Raw genomic sequence first — 11,274 nt, 5'->3', positions numbered from 1 at the left:
GATCAGGATAGTTAAAGGGGGTCTTAAGGGTCTTAAGAGGTAACTGAAAGGGATGTTTAGATTTGAATTCAATGATATAAAATAATTATATATTTGTATAGAAAAACGATTCTGAGTGAAAACGGTCAGTCAGCCTATGATATTACTAAGTAAATTTTCACGCTTTCCTACCCAACAAATACAATTTTATTGATATTTATAGCTAAAAAAACTAAAAAAAAAGAGAACTGACAATGTCCGTAAACAGCTCAAAACGAGTCAAATTATTTGGAAAATTGTATGGTGTATAGAAAATGCTAATATAAATATTCAGTCAAAATTGCATGTACCTACGGTCATTTGTTTTAGAGTTACACCAAAAACCATAATCGATTTTATTTGTCAATATGTTCCAGTCATTTTTTTTAGAGTTTCATCAATAAATACTTAACAATTTTAAACAAAATATGGGGACATGGAATTCGTTAACTTCCACCGACATGATATCGTAAATAGAACCTTGTTGGGGCCACTCTGGTGCACATTTAGCACATTTTACTTGGCAAATTATTAGTGCTTTTTACATTTTTCTGTTGTAGTTTAAACAAAATTTTAAGATGCTTGTGCGTATGGATATAGTTCATACCTATTCATATGGTTTGATACCCAAAACAATTAAAACGACACATCACATGACTTTTTGAGAGTTTGTTAGTGTCTAAAGACAAATTTTCCAGTACACTTTGTCCTAAATGAACAAAATAATTATTTAGTGAATGTAGAACATAATATGCTTACACAAAAATCAAACATTATTCATTACTATTTTCTAGAGTAGGCTGTTTATTCAATTGTTTATGGAAACACTTGGTTTGTTTTGTATTTGCTCAATAACCCTTTAAATACTATATAACTAGACGACATTATTTTTATATTATTCTTTCAATTGTATTCAACGCTGTTAATATTATTGATACAAATATGGTCAGAAATTTGATATGTTAACTGTTATTTTTATACTCGGTTGTATGAGTAATGTAATATGGGCTGGACGTGAGTACTTTTATTTATATATTTTTTTACTTTACACGATATATCACAGATTAATGCTTATGGAGAAGTATAGGATGAAAATACAAAAATGTCACAAAGGTTTAAGGTTAGAATAATATTATCTAAGCATCTTATTCATTATAAATTTATTTTTTGAATAAGTTATAAACATGCGAAATATTAAAATAGCGAAATGCTCATAACTTGTAGGAATATCTGAATATCAATAAACGCGTATAAGTTGCCCTTTACCCTTTAATAGTGTTGTAATTAAATTGAATAACTTAGGTAAATTCAATTTTATATGAAACTTAACATCAACAATTTATTCTGGTGAACACAAATTTAAGTATCTATACTATAATACGTTTGAAATTGGGCATTACGTGTTACGGCCTCTTAAAAGTCAACCATTTTAAAATTTCATAATTATGAAAATATAACATATTTTTTTACTAATCATTATTGTTATTTTGGAAAAGAACAAGATGACTGTATCCGTAAGTATAATTATTATATTTTACTAAACAACTTATTATCTATACATTACACATGTTTATGTACAGTCTGTTTCACTTTTGTCTAATGTGATACAGTGTTTTGGAATTCAGTAGAAAGATCAATAAAATAAGCTTCGATGAGATATGCAAAATGTATGGTTCTTATGTTTAAACTCCCTTAATATTTATTATTATAATTACACATCAGTAAACATGTTTACATTTTTATATACGGTTGAATCATTTATTTTATTGTTTTTTACAATAAACATAATATTATGTACCTAAATAAAATAATATTTATAACCGTATACCAACCTTTTGTCGTAAATTATTAAAAATAATAATAACTATAAGGAAGTCTGTAACATAGGTATACTAATCTACCTATAACTATAGTTTAACTTTTATATGTATTCGTTTAATTTCATATTTGTATAAACGTTAAATTCATAATATTTATATACCTATAATACCTAAATCAGTTGTCAATTTTATAAATAGGTATGATAATTTTTAATGTTCGTTTTTATTAAAAATAATATCGTTACAGAGCAAATGATTGAAGAAAAGTTAATGGAAGAAAGAAAAGGCAAATATTTAATTTAGATCTTTAGATATCAAAACTATTTTTGATAGAATGTCACTGTTTATACTTAACTAGTTAACTATATTTTTATAATATATATACTTAATGGTGTTATAATATTTTTATAATATACTACATGTTTTGTGTAACTAAAATATAAATAAGATACTTTGAATATTTAAAAAACAAATGATTTCAGCACAATGCGAGAAACACGTCATGAAGTTATAGTCTAATAACTTTTATTGGTCCTATTTAATGTAGCCGTGTGATGTGTGATTTATATTTATAATTATGTCAAATTAAGTATATTCTTCCTTGATTTTTTTTACTAACATAGTTCACCTTTTAAAGGTCCCCACACACTTTTGCGGTAGCGGTGGCGGTGATTGTGCCCTGCAGCAATTTAACGGCACCGCCACCGCCACTGCTGCAGTGTGTGAGGATCTTAAGGCAGCACATATTATAATATAGGTGTCTTACATTCATACTTCGACTGTCATTCTTTGCAATCGGCTGAAGTCGATAATTTTTACAATAACCAATATACCTTTTATGATTTAGGGAGATGTGGTGATGCAAATGGTTGGGTAGATCTAACTAAAGCTTTAAGTTAGTATACAATTGTTTTTTATAAAACTGTATTTAAATATTGAATCATATACATCGTGCAAACAAGATAATACAACATTTTTAATACTATATAGGTAATCAGTGTCGCCGATTAGCAACTGGCATTCGTTAAAGACTGGTTGACACTAAAAAAAAATGTTAAAAGACTATCTACTGTCCCAAAATCATTTATTTCATTTTAACTTTAAAGGGTGGCTCATCCATCACACATGCCTATCGTTTGAAAATACATTTCATTTAAACGTATTTCTCGTTAAAATAGTGTCAATATATTATTTTGTTAGTTAATACTTATGGTGCAGGAGGATTTGTTCCAGCTGTCGAGGCCCTACTAGGTGGTCATCACCGGTTTTTATCCCTATATGGTTGGCCAGTTATTTAATGTGACCCTATATTTTACAATACGTGGAATATTTTTTGTGCACATCAGTTAATATGCAAAGAGTGTACCAAGGTGTTATCACTGAATAGGACTATAATCGGTTAAGTCTCGAATGACACTGAAACTGTTACTATAGATATTTGGTCTTTATATTCGTTGTTTACGCAGTTGTTTTTACGGATCATATTTGTGATATCTCGTTGGCTGGTTTTTTGGTTCACTGTTGACCTAATTTCCTGTACCCAAGAATCACTTACAGTGTTTTCCGTTGGACGTAGCTCAATGCATGGCAGAATAGTTATAGTTGACTTGTTAGGCTTTTTAAGTATTTTCTACTAGGTATGTTGTCACTTGTTTATCGTTTTCATACTTCAATAATCGCTTTTTTGGTGTTTCACATTATATAAGCATGAAACCTTCGATACGAGTTTAAAACATAGCGAATTTAAATGTTAATTTTACAACAACATTTTGAGCTTTGAAAATAATCGTTCAGGTATGGAATTTGATACAGAAAAATTGAAACTTATTTTTAATAGAAAAATAGATTTTGAAAACTTACTTACAATTTCAATAATATTATTTTAAGAAAATTATAATCTTAATATTTGTAAGTACCTGTTAACTCATAACTGCCAAAATTTTAATTTCTAAGTTTTCCCATCACCCCTGAATGATAGTTTAGGTCAATTTATTTCAAGACTAAACCCCTTGTGTGGATCGACTTCTGTTGGTATACATTTTAGATTCTCAGCGGAGCGATGAATGTATTGATTTTACAATGATGTGTGTTTTTTTATTATTATTTTTATTTTTGTGTCTGTGTACACGATTAGTAGTTGAAATAATGCTTCGATTTTCAACTTCAGTATCTTGTTTGATGGGAAAGTTAATCTAGTTGAAATTTTCGGGAAGTCATAATTTAAAATTCCCAATAGTTTTCAAAAGCGCCCGAAAAACAAAATAAAAATTAAGGAAAAACGGGAATTTTTACGCAAAATCGGTTTTTGACTAAATCGAATTTAGGTTTTTTTAGTTTCTTTAAAACAAATGAACGTATATACATGAATTCTTTACTGGTTGTTTATATTTACATTTCCTATATACGATCAAATTTTCAAAATATTTGTATTTGTTTTGAACTATTTAAAAACATTTTCTGGTTTCCAATTTTATTAGTATTTTATTCTATGGATGTCAATAAAACTTTATTTGTTGGGTAAAAAGTGTGAATATTTAATGCAAGGCTCCTGATATATTTTTACAATAGCAATTGAAAAATATTAAAAATATATAGGCAAAATTTTTTTTTTATGAGTATTTAAAGTTCAAATTTTGACAAAATTTATCATGTTTAAAATTTAATAATTATTTTGTAGTTAAAAATTTGTAAAATGTTCAACTTTTATAGCTAAGGATGGAAAATTTAAAACAAGTCTCTACGTAAATAGGTTATATATAAATTACTTTATTTACAATAATATCATAAAATATACATGGTAATATCATAGGCTGACTGACCGTTTTCGCTCAGAATCGTTTTTCTTATACAATGATATTATATCATTGAATTCATATTTAACACCATCCATTACATAAACCCACTAGTAACCTACAGTACAGCAGAGTGACATCCACTTACCCACCTTTTTTTTTATTCATAGTGTTCTATTTGAATATGCAATAATGAACACTGCGCAAATATTTTACACAATATTATCATACCATTAAAAATGCATCGTTATAGTATGATAATATAGACATTTAGATTTTTTGCATCAGTGCTGATCGACAACAAATTATTATTTTAAATGCGCAATTTCTTAAGAAAAATTATAGATAAACCATAAAATATTATATCATAATATATTGTGTTCATGTTGAATTAATTGTATAAATTGTTTAGGGAAGGCTTCGGTGCCGCTCAAAAGTAAGTACTAAGTAGGTACCTAATACCTATATGTACGTATAGGTATGTTCGTAGAATATTCTACGATGATTGAAAATATATTTTTTCCATAAAATAAATGTTTAAATCAGTACGAGTTCGACCTCCGCCCAGAGCACACGTGTGTTGCGTATTTATTAGCTTGCAATAGCAGTGTATATTACTACATAAACATTCTTCTGGCAGGTATGTAACTTCTTATCTTTATCGGCCCTCACTAATTAGCTAATTAAGCCACTGTCGCTCGACACAGAGCAATCTACCGATAATATGGCTTCGGCCAATTTATCAGTCACGGATACCCACATACAAACACAATCTACATCTCAAATAAAAACCAACACTCCAAAATCATTCACAGAAACCACAGCCAACACCATTTTTCCAAAAAAAGAACAAGCTATTGTTTTTAACACTATTAATGACATAACCCAAATTGAATACACAAAAGCCCTCGGAAAAATCACTTCAACCAAAAATATTTCATTTGCATCTCGTATTTCCAACAACCGTTTTTGCGTTTATTTCACGGACAAGCTTATCGCCGACGAACTAATTAAAAATTATTCATTCATATCAGTAAACGAACACCAAATACCTTTTCGCCGGTTGGTCAATCCTGCAAAAAGATTTATCATCTCTAATGCACACCTGATAATCCCGCACGAAATAATCAACGAACATCTATTATTAGAAGGCATCAAAACCATATCTCAAATAACCTTTCTTAAAGCCGGTTTTCATGATGACCTGGCACACATTAGTAGCTTTCGTCGCCAAGTATATATACACCCTGATGATATTGCTAATGTACCTAGTTCAATCGTCATTAAGTACGACAACACAGACTTTAGAATTTTTTTAACAGACGATACACTGAAATGCTACGTATGCCACCAATCTGGAGATACATCCGTCTTCTGTAAAAAAACAAAAACACTATTCATGACAACACTAGTAACATCAAGTGAGGAGGATAGTGTATTATCTAATCCCTTAAGCTGTACTCAAACGATATTACTCCCAATGAGAATGAAAACGACACCCAGAACAAAAACACTACCCTTAACAGCACTCAAAAGTTAACCCCTATCTACGAAAAAACAAACGTTACCCAAAACTCCAGCGCCTACCTATCAGAACCACTCAAGCCAAATAATGTAACATGTATCCCTAATGAACCAATCAAAAGAACTCTACCATCGCCAACCAGCTCGTCATCACCATCAGTTACACCACACCACATCGAACAACAGAATAATAAAAATCCCGAACAGCCCAAAAACATAAGAGAAAAACTATTAGAGTCAAACAAAACAAAAAATAAAACTCTAGAATCATCCAAAAAACTTTAAAAAAAGCAGCGCACTCGAAAATATCCACACGAAACTCATTGAAGGACTCAAACCCGCCGAATCTTTTTTCTCAAATAATACAGAAATCCCTATATCCTACTCTCAATACTCATACGCAATGGAGAACTTGAGTAACATCAATATCAATTATCTATGCGAAGAAGTCAATGTCGACATCCACACACTTCAAAAAATTACTGAACAAGTCAGACCAATGATAAACGATAAATCTACAAAAGCCAAGCTCACCAGACTACAAAACCTTTTATTCCAATCCCTCCCAATACATTAGCTGATCAATCTCACTCCAACCATCCTCGTACAATCAATCTCCTAAATAAAGTCCCATCCTATAAAAGCATTCTCCATACTCTCAATACTCCTGACCTCTCCTCACCTAATATACCATTCACTATCTATTAATAACATCTAATCATGAGCACAATTATCCAATGGAACATTAACGGCTTCTATAAACGGATAGTCGATATCAACCGTATTGTATATGACTTTCAACCTAAAATTATCTGCTTCCAAGAAACCAACCTAAAGAATAACCACACTGCCCACATCAAAAGCTACTCAGGTTTTTTTTTTTAAAACAGAGCTAGTGGTGGCGTTGCCACCTTCATTCGTAATACTCTTGAAAGCGAAGACATCCCAATAGTGTCCGACATTGAAGTAACAGCTACACTCGTAAAATTTATGAAACACTTATGCATATGCAATATATATATTCCGGACAGTAAAATCTTTACAAAACAGCACCTCACAGATATGATACGTCCACTCCCTAAGCCCTTCGTACTCTTAGGTGACTTCAACAGCCGCAACATAGCATGGGGTTGCTCGCACACCGATGATCGGGGGAAATCAGTAGACGAATTTCTAGACGACGAGTCTCTCTTCCTCCTCAACAATAATGAACCTACCAGACATAATATTGAAAACGGTACTTTCTCAGCGATTGACCTTTCCATCACTGATTATAATTCGGCACCACTATTCAAATGGCAAGTGTTGACATAAAATCCATGTGATACCCAGGATAAAATTGACTCAATAGTCAAAAAATTCACGGAAACTATTTTCAATGCAGCCTATAAATCAATCGGGCTTAAGACCAACCAAAATCCCAGGGAAAAAAATGTCCCATCGTGGAATAAGGACTGTCATGATGCAATTAAAAACTATAAAAAGAGATTCAACCGATATAAAAAAAACCAAAACTCCTGAAGACCACATACTCCTAAAAAATGCTAGGGCCATAGCCCGTTACACTACTAAAAACAGCAAAACCCTCTCATGGCAAAATTTAACTTCTTCCATAAGCCAGAATACATCTCCTAAAATAATATGGAGCAAAATAAACTCTATCAAAGGAAACAAATTCAAAACCATTCCTGATATTCTGCACTACAATCAAGAAAAAATAGTCTCCTCTCCCAACGCCTCAGAATCCTTTGCTCATTTCTTTCAAAAAAAACAACAGTGATGAGAACTATAGCCCAGAATTTATCACACACAGATCTTCCAACAACATAGCACCTGAAACAGTATACACTCAAACCAACGCTCAATATAACTTAGATCTGGACACGTCTGAACTGACCTCGTCACTTCAATCTTGCAACAGGAAGAGTCCTGGACCCGACAACATACCTTACTCATTCCTCAAAAATCTACCAGAAATAGGAATCCAAACACTTCTCCTCATATACAATACCATATGGACACAAGGTTTCTTCCCCTCTCAATGGAGAAATGCTAACGTAATCCCCATTCCCAAGCCAGACAAATCCAAATTTGAAATCAAGAACTATAGACCAATATCTTTAATCAGCACTTTGAGCAAGCTCCTCGAAAAAATTATAAACAAACGTCTAATTTGGATGTTAGAATCTAAGACTCTCCTTAACAAAGAGCAATGGGGTTTCAGACATAACCACTCAACACTAGATGCGTTAACCTCAATACATACCGACATCTGCTCCTCATATAGAAACAATCAGTAACTCATTGCAATTGCTCTCCACATCAAAAATGCATACGACACTGTATGGAAAAACAGATTCTTAACAATTCTTCACAACTGGGAACTGAATGGTAACCTCCTGAGATTTATAAAAAATTTTCTTGCCAAACGTAAGTTTTGCGTCAAAGTTAATAACCACCTTTCATCATCTCATGATATTGTCAACGGACTTCCTCAAGGATCTGCTCTCAACGTTACTCTCTTTCTTTTCGCCATTAATGACATTTGTGGAAAAATCCCGAAGCCGGTCAAATACATTCTCTTCGTGGACGATTGCCATATCTACTGCAGCGGATCGCAAATTGAGACTACCACCCGCTTTCTTAAACTTTCCCTGAATGTCCTATCCAGGTGGTCGTCGGAGTCTGGGTTTACGTTTTCTCCCTCAAAAACGCAATGTATCATATTCAACAAAAAGAAAAAAAGATCACTTTCCGCCAATCACTTTCATGAACTCCCCTTTGACCTTTTCCAATAATATCCGTATCCTGGGTCTCACGTTCGACGACAAACTTAGCTGGTGCCCCTACTTGAAAAAACTCAAAGGTGAATGTCTATCAAGAATGAAAATCATTAAAATACTCGGCAACAAGACATGGGGATCTGAGACAAAAAGCCTCCTCAGAATCTACAAATCTCTCATTCTCTCGATAATTGACTATGGTGCTATAATTTACAATTCCTCAAAAATAATGTACTCAACACCATTAATCCTATACATAACCAAAGTATACGATTGGCTACTGGAGCTTATAGAACCAGCCCGGTAGATAGAATCTTATGCTACGCTGGTGAACTCCCTCTTGAACTAAGACGCCATAGCCTTATACTCAAATACATATTAAGAATTAAGAACTTGCCTAATCATATATCTAGCAAGATTCTTCACAACCCCCTTGCTACTAGTCCTACCAACAACAGGAATAAAATTTTTGAACATTTCACAACGATCAGTACAAATATTGGCCTCCAACAAAATCGATGAGCAAAATACAACTCTCATCGCCACCTTGGATGTGGTCTCCTCATATCAATACACAACTTACCAATCACTGTAAAAATTCCACCGACAGCACTATCATCCGTAATCTCTTCTCAGAAATAATGTCTCAACAATTCCCTAGTAGTACACCTATATACACTGACGCCTCCAAAAATCCCAACGGTGTGGGTTTTGCGGCAGTTCTAGGACATGAACATTAGACATTTGCTCTCCCTCCCAGCACCAGCATCTACACAGCGAAAACTTATGCTATTCTCGAAGCTCTGAAAATCGCCTCCTCCTCCATTCCGGACTCTTTCGTTATAATCAGTGAATCTTTAAGTGCTTTAAAAACAATCTTAAATCCCTACTCTACAAATGAACTAGTCCAGCACATCCAGGAACTGATATCAACATCAAATAAAACATTCACTTTCATGTGGGTTCCGTCCCACGTCGGCATTTCTGGCAACGAAACAGCAGACAAACTTGCAAACGAAGCTTCACTTCACCAGAATACTCCAAAACTAAACCTAACCACATCCTCAGAATCACTCAACATCATTAACCTTAAAATACTAGAGACATGGCAGAAAAACTGGTCCAACGTTCCCCTATCAAATAAATTAAGGACCACCAAGCCCCACATCAAAAAATGGAATTTTTCCGATAGCCTAAGAAGAAGAGACGAAGTCATCATTTCCCGAGCCAGAATAGGTCACACTCACCTCACCCACTCATTCCTCATCACCAAGGAACCTGCATCCAATATGCACTGCATGTAACGTGATTTTATCGATCGAACACATTGTAAGAAAATGCCCAAAATACTCCCAAGCTCAGAAAATCTTCAAGAACTCATCATCCTTCCGACTCGCCATCAGTGAAGAAAACACCGAAGCAATTTACAAATTTTTCCACTATATCCATCTTAACCATAAATTGTAAATATCTGTATATATTATATTATCTTTGTTCAATTTTGTTGTAACCATAGGCTAATAACCTGTTGTTGTTGAAGCCTTTATCTCAAATAAAAAAAAAAAAATGTTTAAATGCAAAGCGTTAATATTTAATTCATGTATAATATTTATTACTATATTTTTTTCTTAATAAAAAAAGTTTCACTAGATAATAAAGTAACAATAAATATGTATTTACCCGAAGCTAATGCATATTATTTCAGAACATGTGAGTGCATATTTGGAAATAAATGCTGAAAATGGTAATAATTATTAAACTGCAGGTTACAATACATGAATATGACACATAATATAATATTATATATTTAATTAAAATATTCTTAAAGTATTAACAATATTGGTTAGAAATTATATCAATATAAAAACTGATTTATGTCATACTGTTTTTATTCTTTAGGTATGTACACCCCATCTCAACATTGTAAAAGTCTTCGGGTCGTTGTGTGACTACAATGAGCTACATTTAAATGATACGTAAATATTTTTTTTTTCATTATATTATACATGTACTTTACCTCTGTCAACCACACTGCTATGATTTATATTATATTTATTTATCTATAAGAATAATCGTTATTTTTTATACTAAATTCATTGTTTTCTTTGAAAAAAACATAATTGTTTGTATTATATAATTATGTATTTTAATAAAGTTTCATCATCATAGTACTTTTTTATTTTTATTTTCAATACGTATATGGGCGGGTAATTAACATATTTTGTATTACTTACATTAAATTCCACAATATTGATCGATTAACTAAACTACATTTTATACAAATTAATTTTTTATAGAAACAACTATAGGTTAGGGATATAGGACTTGGAAAAACCA

General features: G+C 32.2%; 1 pseudogene; it reads left to right on the top strand.

Annotated features, from left to right (window-relative positions):
• The first annotated feature begins 5,410 nt into the window (after positions 1-5,410).
• On the top strand, positions 5,411-11,028 carry LOC132946857 (uncharacterized; annotated as a pseudogene).
• The last annotated feature ends 246 nt before the right edge of the window (positions 11,029-11,274 follow it).

Source organism: Metopolophium dirhodum, chromosome 6 (genome assembly GCF_019925205.1).
Source record: "Metopolophium dirhodum isolate CAU chromosome 6, ASM1992520v1, whole genome shotgun sequence".
In the NCBI taxonomy this organism is placed as follows: domain Eukaryota; kingdom Metazoa; phylum Arthropoda; class Insecta; order Hemiptera; family Aphididae; genus Metopolophium; species Metopolophium dirhodum.
Note: the sequence above shows the minus strand (reverse complement) of the source record. Positions and strands in the feature narration are given on the sequence as shown.